This window comes from Cuculus canorus, chromosome Z (assembly GCF_017976375.1).
Source record: "Cuculus canorus isolate bCucCan1 chromosome Z, bCucCan1.pri, whole genome shotgun sequence".
Classification (NCBI taxonomy): Eukaryota; Metazoa; Chordata; class Aves; order Cuculiformes; family Cuculidae; genus Cuculus; species Cuculus canorus.
The window spans coordinates 18,854,383-18,869,493 of NC_071441.1; the positions used below are offsets into that span (position 1 = coordinate 18,854,383).

The 15,111-nt window shown below is 43.2% G+C and overlaps 1 protein-coding gene and 1 long non-coding RNA gene across 6 annotated transcripts in view; one reads left to right on the forward strand and one right to left on the reverse strand.

Annotated features, from left to right (window-relative positions):
- Positions 1-7,539, reverse strand: part of LOC128850421 (uncharacterized) — a 46,847-nt gene extending 39,308 nt beyond the window's left edge. The window contains exons 1-2 of one of the 2 annotated variants that reach the window (XR_008447848.1): positions 5,240-7,539; positions 3,953-4,057 (exon numbers count right to left, since the gene is read on the reverse strand). This is a non-coding gene — a long non-coding RNA (uncharacterized LOC128850421). Of the gene's footprint in view, positions 1-3,952; positions 4,061-5,239 lie in introns of both variants that reach the window. The other variant, XR_008447847.1, reaches the window with a different exon arrangement.
- A 7,052-nt stretch (positions 7,540-14,591) lies between these two features.
- JAK2 (Janus kinase 2) overlaps positions 14,592-15,111 on the forward strand; it is a 94,682-nt gene continuing 94,162 nt past the window's right edge. For 3 of the 4 annotated variants that reach the window (XM_054055149.1, XM_054055148.1, XM_054055147.1), the window contains exon 1: positions 14,640-15,048. The gene's annotated coding sequence lies outside the window, so the exon portion shown is untranslated. Of the gene's footprint in view, positions 15,049-15,111 lie in introns of all 4 variants that reach the window. The other variant, XM_054055150.1, reaches the window with a different exon arrangement.

Genomic DNA, 15,111 nt, shown 5'->3' on the forward strand with positions numbered 1-15,111 from the left:
AGAGCATCGCAGTGTCCAAGCAGCACTCGTGCTAGATAAAGTTAAGTTGTGACATTTTACATTAGGGTGAATGGTGGCTGAGAGCCCATGGAAGTGACGTGGCCAGGAGCCCGCCGCTGCTGGCAGCACCTCTGCACAGCCATGCAGCTGCTCAGCAGAGCCCTTTGTGCACACCAGGGGTGAGCTGGTGTCTTTGTACATCTGCCCTCGTGCTACGTGTCTGCCAGATTATCCACATTCACCTCAGTCTTGTCTTTATCAGTTTGGCCATGCTTCCTGGGCAGCCTCCACTGTGCTGTTCACACAACAAATGTCAGCATTCCTTTAACAATTAGCCCATGGTGAAAACCTGTAGGGTCCTTTTGGAGACTCATCCACGTGAGGTACCTGGTGCTTAACTATGGATGAACTAGGAGGATTAAGGGCTTAATTCCAGTGGTCATTATTACACGTCAGTGACACATCTCATTCTACAAAATGTGACAGCTCAGTAAGGCACCTGTGTTTGCAGACTGCATTGAAAAGTCACACCATCTGAGAACAAACGCTTACTTCTTACCTTCCTTCTAACCACTCTGCTCCTTGAAATTTACTTACACTTTTTCCAATCCTAAACTGTCTCCAGAAAAACACTTGCTTTAGCCAATAGTGAATGTAGATACATTCTGTAACGCAAGACTATGGATCTGAATGGTCATTCGTCAGCACGATCACTACAGACAATTCTCTTCCATGTGCATGGAAATATAGTTTTGATTAGGTTTAAAATACTATGCATCTGCAAGCAGTTCTTGCTCAACAAGAGGGTGATGCCGGGGAGGGGGCGTTTAGGAGCTAACCTACAGCTACACCATCTGAGGTTGTCCTCGGATGCTACTGATTAATAAACTATTCGGGTTGTCTTTGCCAAGTCATAGGCATATAAATATAAAAAGGTGTATTGTTTGCATTCATATAATGAAATTCTTGGCTTTATGGATTTTTGTCCTCTATTTCAAACTGCCTTTGTTTCTGTAGTGCAGAAGAATGAAGTGACTCATTTCATTCTGGAAAATATCAAGATCCACAATCCTCAGGTCTGTGCAAATATTTCATAGAATCATAGGCTCACAGAATCATTTAGGTTGTAAAAGAACTTTAAGATCATTGAGTCCAAACCTTAACCTAACACTGCCAATTCCACCACTAAATCATGTCCCTGCTATTTCCCTCATCTTATGAGGGATGTAAGCACGTTGCAGGTCTGGAACCCTAAATCTCCATGGCTTATTCCTGCTCCTTTTCTAGTTTTATTCGTTTGGTATTTTTGTTCATAGGATTTGTTTGTGTTATTTTGTCTACATTATATTTTTCTGAAGTCTAAATCCTGTCAATTTTGCTTGAGATTTTATCTGTGGTACATTCCTTTCTCTGCTGATCTGTTCTCCCGCCTCCTGCTAGCTCCATGGCCTTTCCTCCATCAAACAAGCTCAGAGAATAGACCCCACCATGCTGCTATGGAATTCTGAGTTGCTGAATCATTTCCCTCCTCTCTTGCTTAGCATGTACATGGATTTCTCTGCAGGCTGTCTCCTTGGCCACTCACCCAGACAACTTCCTTCTCTTTTGTCCCATAGTCACTGATCTGCCTCCCTGCAGGTACTTTTATCCAGAGTTTTTAAAATGGAAAAATAAATAAGGTACATTGAAGTTCTTCTAACAAAATGTGCCAGAGGTAGTCTGTGCTGTGGAAACAAAGCATTGTCCTAACCTATTCCATCTCAGAGGTCTCCTTGAAGACTTGACATCTGGGAGTGCATTAGTAAGAGGGGTTCCTAACTACACAGAGTCTGACTTGCTGTACATTCTGCTTCCTCCCAGGGAAATGACAGTTTTCAGAAGGGCCTCCAGTCTTCATCAGTAAAACCAACATGTGGTATTTCCATTACACAGTTTTGTGAATTTGTTTTAACATTTAAACACTTGCTGTTTAAAAACAAGTACTTATTTCACCTGATCAGCTTCCAGCTCCTGGCTTTTAAAGTGCTAAAAGGCCCTGTGGGATCCAATCTGTTTTCACGCCATGAGTATCACATGAAAGACGTCAAAGGAAAATAATATCTGCCTTGGCATTAGAAAGCTTGTCTGACCCATGGAGGCAAAGTTATCGTCTTCTAGCTGAATCCTGAGTTTTAAAGTGGAGCAAAGAAGCAAACTATATACTAACTCACAAAATCAAAGTTTCTTGCTGATTGGCATTGAAGTATATGGGCTGCTGTTAGGAGAGGTGATATTGTTGTGAGTCCTCTCTCCATTCTACTCTTTAAGAAGCTGTGGAAATCAGAGGGCCTTCCAGAAGACTGGAAGAAAGATAATGCCACCTTCATCCACAAGAAGGGCTTAGAGGAGGATCCAAGAAAAAACTAGTGGCACATCAAGCTAACAAACAATCAGTGCATTCATAGAATTATAAAATACCAGGCTGGAAAGGACCTCAAGGATCATCTGGTCCAACCTTTCTTGGCAAAAGCACAGTCTTGACAAGATCGCCCAGTACCCTGTCCGGCTGATCTTAAAAGTTCCCAGTGGCAGGGAATCCACCACTAACCTGGGATTATTCCGACAGCTAATAATCACTGTGAAAAATTTTCATCTTCCATCCGATCAGAAATCTCCCCAGGAGTAACTAGTATCCTCTATCCCTCTTCTTTTCCATATGACTTCTTGTAAAAAGAGAGTCTCCATGTTCTTTGTAGCCAGCATTTAAATACTAGGACATGGTGATGAGGTGTCCCCTAAACCTTCTTTTCTCAAGGCTGAGTAAACCCCGTTCTCTCCGCCTTTCCTCATATGGCAGGCTTCCCAGGCCTCTGATCACCCTTGTGGCCCTTCTCTGGACCCTCTCCAACCACATCTGTTTTGTATAACAGGGAAGAAAACTGAAAAGAATATTTCATGTGTGGCCTGAACAAGCACTCAGTGGCAGAATAATGACGTCTTTATGCCTGCTGGTGATGCTCTGGTTGAAGTAAGCCAGCATCCTGTTGGCTTTCTCTGCCAGAGCAGCACACTGTTTGCTCATACTGAGCTTGTTGTCCACCAGCACCCCCAGGTCCCTTTTCACAAAGCTGCTCCCCAGTCAGGTGGATCCCAGATGGTGCTGCACTCCTGATTAATGTTTTCTCAGGTGCGAAATCCTACACTTGTTCTTGTGGAACTTCATAAGGTTCTTGTTAGTCCACTCTTCCAGCCTATCCAGGTCTTCCTGCAGGGTGACTTTCCCTTCAGAAGTGTTCAATTTCCCACTCAGTTTGGTATCGTTGGCAAACTTTGCTAGGTATGCTTGATCCCATCATCCAGATCACTTACGAAGATAAACTGTTGAGCCCAACATCGATCCCTTGGGGACCCTGCTTGTAAGACATTACCAGTTTGAAAAGTAGCTATTTACCACCATTCTCTGGGTGCAGCTTGTCAGCCAGTTACCCAACCACCACACAGACCAATTGTCTGGACCGTAACACATCAGTTTCTGTAGGAGAAAGATGTGGGAAACGTATTGAAAGCTTTGGAGAAATCAAAGGAGACAACGTTCACCACTTTGTTGCAGAAGGCAATCAAGTTTGTCAAGCACAATTTGCCCGTGGTGAATACATGCAGGCTTTTCCCAATCACGTGCTTCATTTGAATTGTGACAGACTCAGGAGGATTCATTTCATAACTTTTCCAGGGACTGAAGTAAGACTGATGTGCCCATAATTTCTTGGATCCTCCTATAAGCCCTTCTTGTAGATGAGGGTGACATTATCCTTCTTCCAGCCTTCTGAGGGGTCCCCTGATCTCCACAGCTTCTCAAAGAGTGTGGAGAGAGGCCTCACAACAATATCAGCCACCTCTCCTAACAGCCTCAGGTGGATGGCATCTGAGTCCATTGACTTGTAGGGGTGAGGCTCTTACCCCTCAATTACCTTACCTCCACACATGAATTCATCCTTCGCTTGTGAATTCATCCTTCGCTTGACGCTGGGCCTGTGTTTGCAGCAACCTCGGTTCTTGTTCCCAAGGCCTGGGGCCCATGCTGCTGGTAAAGGCAAAGATGAAGAATGTATTGAGAACCTCTGCCTTTTCGGTGTTGTTGGTGACCAATTCACCCCCCTGTTTAAAAGCAGGCCAATGTTTTCCTGCTGTTTCTGCTTGTTATTGATGCACTCAAAGAACCCTTTCTTGTAATTTTTGATATCTCTGGCAAATCTAAATTTGCACTGAACTTTTGCTTTTCTACCCACATCTCTGCACAGCCTTGCAATGCTTTTGTAGTTCTCAAAAGGATTAATCCGGCTTTCCAGCCCTGGTACATTTCTCTTTTGGATTGGAGCAGACTCAGAAGCTTACAGTTAAACCAAGCGTCTCTTGCTCCACCTCCATCCCTTACTTTTGAAGGAGATGAACTGCTTTTGTGCTTCCTGGAAAGCATTCTTGAAAAGCTCCCAGCACTCACTAGCTCCTTTATCCTCCATGGAAACTTCCCACGGAATCCCTTCCAACTGAACCCTGAGTAAGCTGAACTTCGCTCTTCTAAAATCTATGTTTTAGTACCGACCTTCTGTGGGCTTAGCAGAATCTCAAACTCCACAACATCATGCTTGCTGCAGCCAAGGTTGTCAATAACAGAGATACTACAAAACAGGTTTTCTTGGTTTGTGAGTAGCAAATCCCACAGCGACTCATTCCTGGTTCACCCATCTAACATTTCTATGAGGAAGCATTCCCCTACACATTCTAGGAACTTGATGGATGACGTGTGAGCCAGCTGTGCTGTTTTTCCAACAAATGTCTGAGTAATTGAAGTTACCCATAAGAACAAGGATCTGTTGACCCAAAGCTTACTTAGCTGACCTAAATATTGCTTCATTGGCTGTATTGTCTTGGTTTAGAGGCCAGTAGCAGGTGTCAACTGTAAGATCCCACTTGGAGATGACCCCTATGATCTTTACCCAGAGGCATTCAACAGGGCTTCCACATTTGCTATAGCTGACTTCTCTACACTCAAGCTTCTCCTTAACATAGAGTCCAATTCTCACTCCTCTTCTTCCCCATCTCTCTTTACGGAACATGCTGTAGCTTTCCATTACAATCCTCTTGTCGCGTGAGTTGTCCCACCATGTTTCAGTTATTTCTATGAAATCATAACTTTCTGCCTTGGCATGGAGCTCTAGTTCCTCATGTTTGTTCCCTGCGCTGCATGTATTCGTATACGTACCTTTCAGGATGTTCGTCTTCTGGTTTTCATCTTGGGAAGAAGCTAAGGAGCATCTGTCACTGCTTTAGTTGGCCTGGCTTATTCCCCACTTGGTTGCAACGGCGTGAGCATTGCCACTTTGGACCTTGCCCCCCAAGTGCTTTGGTTTAAAGCCTATCCCACCAAGCAGGCCAGCCTACCATCAAAGATCCACAGCCTTTTCTAGACAAGGTGGATTCCATCCCTCCCTAAAAGGCTATAGTCATCAAAGAATGTCCCATTGTCATAAAAGTCGAAACCCTCGCAATGGCACCAGCCACAAAGCCAGAAGTTGAATTGCATTACAGGTCTGTTTCTGGCTGCATCCTTTTCCTCCAGCTGGTGAAGCAGACAGAAAGAAACTTGGGCACCAATGCTTCTTCCTTGCACCCTCAGTCTTTTGTATTCTCCCTCAGTTCTGCCCAAGTTCTGGATTGTGGTGCATTCATGCCCATATGAAAGAGTAGCAATGGATAGTGGTCTGCACTCGTGACAGGTTTTGGCATCCTCTTGGCAGCAGCTCGGACCTCAGCTCCCAGAAGGCGGCATAAATCTCAGTGCCCCTTCACAGTCACCTCCTACAAGCACTCATCATTTCTTGTTGCAGTATCCACTGTGTGCTGTGGGTACGGTTTCTCCTTACAGACGTCGCTACAGCTTAGAGCTTCATATCTGGTTTTGGTTGTGATGTTGGAGGGTGGGGCCTGAAGCAGAGCCCTGGTTGTGGGAGTTACCAGGGTCCAAGCAGCTCATTCTCTGCAGTGTCTGCCGTAGGAACATGGTTCTGAAACCACCTCTTCATCTCCATCTCAGCTCCTCTAGCGCTGCACAGCCTTCCACCAGGATACTTCAATGTCATGTGCGGCAGCACATCCTTGTGCAGGTACTCACCAGGAAAAGAGGCCAGGCGCTCACTGCAACCTACAGGCTGCCTAGAGGTCTCCCACCTTACCCGTTCCGCCTGCCTCTGCGGAAACACCCTTTCCCTTGGGATGCTCAGAGCCTGCATTCTTCCAGGACCCTGTACTCAGACAGCAGAGCTTGAGTCGTGTTTGCTGGGCAGCGCTGCGGGGTCTCCTCTCAAGGACCTGCCTCTGTGGTAGCCTCGGACATGAGGTGTCTGCTGCTGCTGCTGCCAAACTACTTCCAACACAAAGCCAAGATTTGGCTTAAAAGTAGGAGTTCTAGGAACTAGAGTCTGCTTTTTAGCATCCCACTTTTCAAAGAAGCAGGGTGGGGAATATAAATTAAAAAACAATAGAGGGGAAAAAAAGGCATAGATCTATCAAAGGACACATTCACAGAAAAGAATGTAACTATTTCAATTATCTCCTTATATTTAAAATATCTAAAACTATTTACTATTTTAAAATACTTGTAAGATTTTATCGAGAATAAAAAAATAATCACAATCCACGCCAGAATATTTTTGCAAGGCTAGCTCATAAAAAAAACAAGAAATGCAGACATTAAGGATTTCGGGAGCGGTCTCTCACCCACCATTCTCATGACAATCTACTGCTGCTGGTGTCAGTGCAGCTGCTAGCCAATTATTAAACTCAGCAAGTGGTGTGTGTCACATAGTACATTAGTTTCACTTTTGGAGTGAAGCAGATAAGTGGTGGTTCCAAGTAAAAGCAGCCTCCTTTGCAATCTTTCAAGCTTGCTTCCTCTGTCATTTGCTGAACCATCCGCCCATCCATAGATCAGTCGGTTATTCATTGTTGTTGCCTGCTGCAGCATATCTTCTACATGAACCAGCTCCCATTTTCAAAAATTCTGCTGAAAAATAGCTCCAGCTGGATCTGCTGGTAGCTTTAAGGCTTTCCACCTCTGGTTTGACTCAATCAGCTGTGTAGCAGCAGAGGAAGCAGAAAGAGAGACATTCAGAATCAGGAGGGATGGACTCACACGGCTTATCTCTGAGGACCAGGTTTACTTCCATGTCTTGCCATGTTAAAAGCAATGACACAGCATTCCTGTGGCTTCTCTGGCCCTGGGAATGCCAGATTCAACAGTGCTTAACATTACATAGGGCATTTAGCAAAAACAGTTAAAACCAGCTTTCCTTCATTTCTGTGGGTAAGCACCAGTTGTACTCTTTCAAGCGCTTAGATAAACACTTCTAATTGGTTTGGTCCTTCACATGAAATCTATCTTGGGAATGACGTACTTTGAAGTTACTTCCTCTGAGGATCAAACTGAGTTAACAACTGTTCCTGCATCACATACAATTACCTCAACAATATCTTTCATAATCCCACAGAGGGCAGGTGAGCAGGTTCGACATCCACAGGCACATATCCCTTTGCCTGAGGGAAAGCTTTCACGCTCTCTTTTGTACATTTTCTTCAGTGTGAGGGAGCGCTTACTGGAACTGCTCATCTAAAAACCTTCCTCCTCCAGGAAGAGGAGTTTGTGGAAGCTATTTCTAGATCCTGAAATGCTCTGCTTGTGAGCTCCACATGTGATTTCTTTCCATTACACTACAAAAAGTGGAATGAGGAACCGATGTTTTTAAACTCAATAGTTACTGGGTACCATTTTTTTTGGAAACAGGAAATGAAAGCAGCTGAATTTGATTTATTGTTTTAACTACAAACAAAAGACCTAACTGGAGGAGAAAAGAAGAGCAGTAGATAGAGGTTTGATATTGTTTGTACCAACATAATTCCAGACCAGCAGTGACAGTTACTAGTTAATTAAAATTACGTGGAGTCTGACTCCACAATTAATTAATTAAAGCAGCATTACCTGAGTGGTGGCCCATGGGACAGACCTCTCTCTTTGTAACAAGCGCTTCTTAGCTGGTTTGCGCAGGCCCCTAGCAGGGTACTTTTTTGGATCCAGACAGGGAAGTTTCTTTGTGAAACCCCGGCTTCTGCTAGTTTTAACTGAAATTAGCCAAAACATTCAAAAGCAAACCAGCTATGCTAAAGATACTTATTTATTTATTTTTAACCTGTTTTGATGTTAGTTTTGCCAGCATGCACATTTGACTCCAGCATTGATATTGAGATACTTCCTGAAGTAACTTACTTATTCAGAAACAGTGATAAAGCGAAGCATCTCACGCTGACTCTCATTTGAGCAATAATTACTTTGCACTTTTGAAAAATCAGCACAATGCATATTTTTATAATTATGTTTCAAGCCGAAATATGTTTCTGATTTTAAATTAAGCTTTGCTCATTCTTTTCCAGGACTGTGAATCAAAACACAACACGCTATTACTTTGTAGTAAGAACCAGAAGTAAAACAAAGGAAGGAACAAAAGTGAAACTTGGTGTCTTTGCTTCACTGTCTGATACTACGATGAGAATATTAAGTTCAAAAATTAACTGCAGATTAATGAAGTGTTTCACTTTGAAAAGGCATTTAGAAACAGTTCAGAAAAGGTTCTTGTTCGTATATTTGTATGTGTATTAAAGTTTCTTGCTCTTCATGGTCTCTGGTGATTTATGTGAATACAGTAAGCAGCTTGGGAAATGTATAGGATAAACTTGGTTCAGTTTTATGACAATAGCTTCCATATTGCATTCAATAAGCCTAGTAATTGTAACTTAAACATACATAAAAACTGACAAAAAAAATGAAAAAAATATTCAGAGATGTCATTAAGGTTGAGCTCTCCAGTGAGGAAATTCCAAGATTTCAAAGGCTGACTGTAGAGGGATTTAGTTACCTTGTTCTATTGTCTTTTGTACTTTTAGCTTCTTGCTGTATCACACTCATATCCTGTCACACTGGCTAAGGCAAATTAAATTACATTAACAGATTAAATAATAAAAAATACTGAACAGGATAAGAAATTACTGACTGAAATGAATTTACATAAACATTATCTTTCGAAGCTTCCTGACTTTCACAGACAGATAAGTGCTGCAAAACAAGTTCAGGAAGGTTAACCTTTTGTAATAATGCAAAGCAAAAGCACCCTAACAGAGCGGCAGTTAATTGCATTTAGAATCAGATATCTTTAATTAGTATATATTTAGCTTCAAGAAACCTTAATTTGAAAAATCCTTAACAGAGATTTCCACTTAAATGTCCACAGATTATCTTGAAATAAGGAAAGAATTCTAATATATGTGCAAGTATGAAAAATTCTATTTCAAATAACAAACTGTCCACAAACTGATGCCAGGTCCACCCAAGTAATCATGCAGTCCTGAACACTGCACAGGATGAAGTCCTGGTGAAGGCATTTACATGAACCTGGGCTGGAAACTCCTAGTTTTGCATTAGAGTACTTCTGGTCAATTTCTGAGTCCCTCTAAATGTTTCGAAACTCCAAGACTGAAAGCAGAAATATTAGTTTCTGACTAATATGAGGGAAGCAGGCTGTTTTTCATGTTTGACTGATGTAAAAAGGCCAAGTTGATTTTGCTTACATTTTTCAGAAGAAAAAAATTAAAAACAATTCCTAATCTCTCAAAAAAAAATCTGTTACAAAAGGATTTCAACTTGTTAGACTTCCTTACTCCCAAGGGATTTTTAGATACATTTTAGGGGAAGTTATAATCTGTTTTCCTGGTGATAGGTAGACCCAGGAAGGCACAACCTTAGCTCTTCTTTATTATGGTTATAAACACATTCAATTCGTGCAACAGGATAGCCAAAGCCTGTATGAAATCACATACTATTGTTTTTAGGCACCACGTAAACACAGCAGATACCCTGCTCTAAAGATGAAATAGGCTTGGGGGAAAACACAACACAAGCAAACAAAACATATGCAATCAAAATTTGATTAGGAAATAAAATGTAGCTCAGTGGAGACCTATACTGATGGACTCCAGAAGCACCTGTATAGCAATAACCAGGAGTCTGGACTGCAGAGCCACTACCAAGCACTGCAAACTACCGTTTGTAGTGTCAACACTTAAAGGCTCTCCTTCAGCCCAGGTTGCAGTTTTACTAATTTTGTTTCATTTCATTCTGTTAAAAGATTTTGTTAGGGAAAGAGAACCTCAGACTTTTTTTACTGACCCTTTTCCTCACTGGATGGTGATAGCATACAAATTTGATTACTCCAGCACTAAGCAAAAAGTTCTGAAACTCACAGAGTGACAGTAAATTTGTAGTTCCCTTTAATGCCATTCATACCAATACAGTATATACATACAGTCCATTTCCTATCAGTGGACTGTATTTCAAAACTAATTTTCAAGAAGTTCTACATTTAAGACAATTGCTTGCACTTACTTGCCTGCCTGCCTGTTTTTTCCAGCTGCATAACTCTTGGCTGCGTGCTAGGTTTTATCCTATAATAGGAGAAAGGCACATGTTCCTTAAAAGGAAATCCCATGAAGCTGCTCAGTTGTGACTCAACTAACTTTCTAAGTAATGAATTTGCTCCATCTCCAAATCAGAACCACACCAACCTGAGTGTGCTGAGCCACATGGATGAGAGGGTTCAAAGGCTTGGAACATTTGATAGAGTCATAGGCAGTGTGGGCATTGCTGTTCACATGAGGAAAACAGCTTCATTAAAGAGTAAATAAGAAAATTACTTAAAATCCTCTGTTTACAGAAAACCTATCAGCAGCTACTGAAAACAACAAAACCAGAATAACTCAATTTGAAAGATACCTATGAAAATCTTGTGTGCTACATATCATTCATCTGTGAACATGCTATCAATATGGGTAAGCAATACAGCAATATCACAATGTCACCTTTTCTTACTGGAAGTTTTATTGCCACTGCACATCTGGCACATGCACCTGCACCACACAAATGAGTAAGGTAGAGCACTATTGCTGGTCAGGGTAGGCTATAAAACAGACTTCTTTACTCTCTTCCCCAGGCACCACTTAGAAGGAATCCCAGAGAGCGGCTGGAAAGCAGCAGCTTACCTAGCCCTTGGAGAATGCTATGGCAGAGAAACAAGAGAGTCACTGATACAAAGGAAAGGGGAGCGCTATCTGATTTTATTTCTCTCTACTTTATAGAAGTCCTTGTACTGTGTTAGTCACTGCAGTGTCTGAGTGCTTTGCAGTCATTTGGCAATTGAATTGATGTCTGTTCTTGCAGGTTTTTTCCCTGGGATTTTATTTCGTTGGTTTTTTTTTTGTTTGTTTTGTGCTGTTTTGGTTTTATTATTTCTTTTTAATTTTTCCTCAGGGATTGTTGTATGATGCTGCATTTTGTGCCTGATCAAGAATACAGGGGGCAATATTGAAGACATGCATTTTCCACCAGGAGCAGAGTTTAGGGTAGAATTCAGTGTCTGGGGAAGTACATTTTCCATTCTTAGGTATATACTGCAAAAGCAGTCTTCACAGAAATGCATAATGGCAGGTTTTTACATGCTCTCTACTGTCTTTAAGAGGAACAGATATCAAGTGAATGTCTAGAATGGGACAAATTTTCACTTATCATTGGGACCCTCAAAGCAAGGAGGTGCCTTTTTTCCCTAGGTTTTTTTTCATTGTTGTGTTTACAAAGTAGATGAATTAGAAGTGCATCCTTTTGGGAGCTGAATCATATGCAAACCTGTATTTACAGGTGCTCGTTCCTCTATTCTCCTCCAAGAAGAGGTTATGCATGCACATCTCTCAAGGACTTCAGAGAATAACAATAAATAATGAAAAAGTTTCCTTCAAGAGTGTTGTGTCCTATATTTAAAGAAAAAAGATGTGTTTTTAATGAAAACATGTTTTTCTCTAAGGCTAGACCTACACAAGGAGGAGAAAAGCTATTACTACATATATACTTATCTTTAAACATTAAGAATTTTACATCCAACTCCAAAAGTAGAAGGAAAAGTGAAAAATATGCAGGCCATCTGACTTCATAGATTTGATTTAAATCATTAACTACCTTTGCCTTGTTCTAATTAGTGAAGGTTTTCAAATAATTCCCCCCCTAAGTGCAGAATATGATATTCCAGCTGAAATTTATGTCTAAATCCAGATGTGAGAATTTTTGAAGTAACTACAACAAAGTTGCTTCTATATTTTTTAGCTGTTTAAATATTAAAATGAAACAAAATATTTTTTCTGGTCTATATGTTAATCTCATAATCTGGAACACAGAGGTGACCAAGACAGTAAAACTAAGCCTTTTGCACAGGTGGCAAATTTTGTAACTTGCTCTGAGAAGCAAACTACTTCTTAAGGGAATTTGTTACAGCTGTCATAAAAATCATATTTCATGTATAATTAGTGTATTTTCGTCCATTATTTGGGTGTATGCTTACTAAATCTAGTGTTTACATTGCCGTTTAATTTAGGCTTCTACGGTTATGCCTGCGTTACTACACCCTGTGTGTATTTATATTTGACATGGTTTGAAACAATGTGAGACGAAACACGTAAACAGGATGTAGATAGATGATACTTCAATCCTTTTAGGAAGTTCCCACGTGTCACCGGCTTACACTTGTACCCATCCTATCAACATGCACGTTGTATGGAGACTATGTATCATCATTTTGCCCAGCAAGAGGAAAGGGGGAGTGCTTAAATGGTAGTAAAATGTAAATCTGAGATACTGAGAGTTTTTGGGTTCAGATGCCTTTGAAAGGACTTGTTTAAAATTAAAAGAGTAGCAGGAACACTGTTTGAAGTAATGAACAACCCTGAACAGACCAGTGAAGAAAGGATATACATCATAGAACAATAGTGTTTCTTCCTATATTGTTCTAAAATGTGTTTAAACTAATAATAGAAGATAAACAGAGGTAATGATATCATAAGATAAGATGTGATGTTTGGAGTTCTAATGTAGATTGCACTTTCACAATCTTGTCAACTGACGGTGAGCTTTATCAGTTAAGGGTCTGGCAAGTTTTGAATGCCCAAACAACCCTGACCCTGACAAAACATCGAAACTTAATAATATAAAGAATTTCCACCTATATTTTGATAGATTTTCTTGCATTTGCAGGGTTCTGTCCACAGAGATGTTGAAGAGCGGAACCTTACATATGCAGTGCGTGCAAAGAACATAGTCACTACTCTCGCAGTCTTCTGATCAGATACCAGTGGTGTACGAGGCCGTTACATTTGAGAGGCATCGGATCTTTTTTTTTTTTTTGCAGTTTGTTTCCTTTCCCTGTTTGTGAGGAGTTTTCAGTGTTACTGCAGTACACGCTTGTCTGAGTTTTCTACACAGAATCATAGTATAGTTTGGGTTGGAAGGACCTTAAAGATCATCCAGTTCCAACCCCCCTGCCCTGGGCAGGGACATCCCACTGGATCAGGCTGCCCAAGGCCCCATCCAACCTGGCCTTGAACACCTCCAGGGATGGGGCAGCCACAGCTTCCCTGGGCAACCTGTGCCAGTGCCTCATCATTCACACTGCAGCCTGGAGAGATTTTAAAAATGAAAAGCAAATTATTAGAAGGTCTGACACCACAGAAACTTTTAGCCTAGATACACTAGTGGTATCAGACTTGATACGCTAGTACAAAACATGCTGTAATTGACTTTATTTCAAAATCATAAGGTAGGTTTCCTTTAAACTGCACATTCAAGGAAACCAAATACACAAAGCAATACACAGCCCCAAGTTAAATTCTAGTTCTGAATCAGCCTAGCTTCAACTTTCTATAAGATGTTGATATGTGACATGCGCATACTCTATTCTTCTGCACAAACAGTAAAAACCCACATATTACAGCGTAGAAATGACAGTGATAAGCCAGTTCTTAAAGACCGGTCTTTTGTTTGACAGCACCAAACTGCCAGCTGACAGCAAACAGCTCAGTCTTAAGTTGGTGAAAGCTTGAGCCTGTTGGTATACCGTTTTGAGACTCATCATCTACCAAACTTCCACATCGCTTTTCAGTTTTCCCCCGTTCCGACTTCCAACCTCCCTTCGTCTCCTGGATAAAGGCTTCACAGCGCGTTGTTTCTCTCTCAAGTTGCGTGCGTTTGCCACCTCTCCAGGCCTGCGGCCCTTCTCCCTGTTTGTCAGACAATCCTTACGGAGTTCCCAAACGAAGAGCATTTACTCGGTACGGGAGAGAGCACGAGGCACAACGTCATCGCAGGAGAACCTGCGCGAAATTTCACATCTGCAAGGTTAGAATCGGGCAGGAAATCCTGGGAGCTGGGACAGAACAGCAACACTGGTTATAAACCCGGCTCGGGGTCCCCTTGGCGCCACTGACGGACGAGGACACGACACGGCCCCACACGACACCGCGTGCTGACCCCGCCCCGCGACGCCGCGCGAGGGCCCCGCCCCGCCCCCTCCGCTCCGCCCGCCGGAGGGCGGGACGCACGGAGGCGGCGGGCACAGCTCCCCTCGGCTGCGCTCGGGAGTGCTCGGCTACGTTCGGGTCGCTTCGCCTGCGCTCGGGTCGCTTCGGCTGCTTTCGTGTTGCTTCGGCTGCCCTCGGGTCGGCTCGGGAGCACTCGGCTGCGCTCGGGTCGCCTCGGTTGCGTTCGGGTCGGTTCGGATCGGGAACACTCGGTTGCGCTCGGGTCGCCTGATCTCGGGTACGCTCGGGAGCACTCAGCTGCGCTCGGGTCAGCTCGGCCGCGCTCGAGTCACTTCGTATCGGGAGCACTCGGCTGCACTCGGCTCGCTTCGACTGCCCTCGGGTCGGCTCGGCTCGGGAGCACTCGTCTGCGCTCGGGTCTGCTCGGCTGGGCTGCGCTCGGTTCAGCTCAGCTCGACTGCGCTCCACTCGGCTGCTCTCGGCTGTGCTCGGCTCAGCTCGGCTCGGCTCAGCTCGGCTCGGCTCAGCTCTGGTCGGCTCGGCTGCTCTGTCCGCCGCGCTCCCGTGTCCGTGCATGGGGCGATCGGCTCGGGGGCCGCCGCCCGCCGCGGGGTGAGTGTGGCGGCGCGGCCGGGGCGGGTCCCGCTGCGGGGAGCCCCGCCGGGCCCGGGTGCC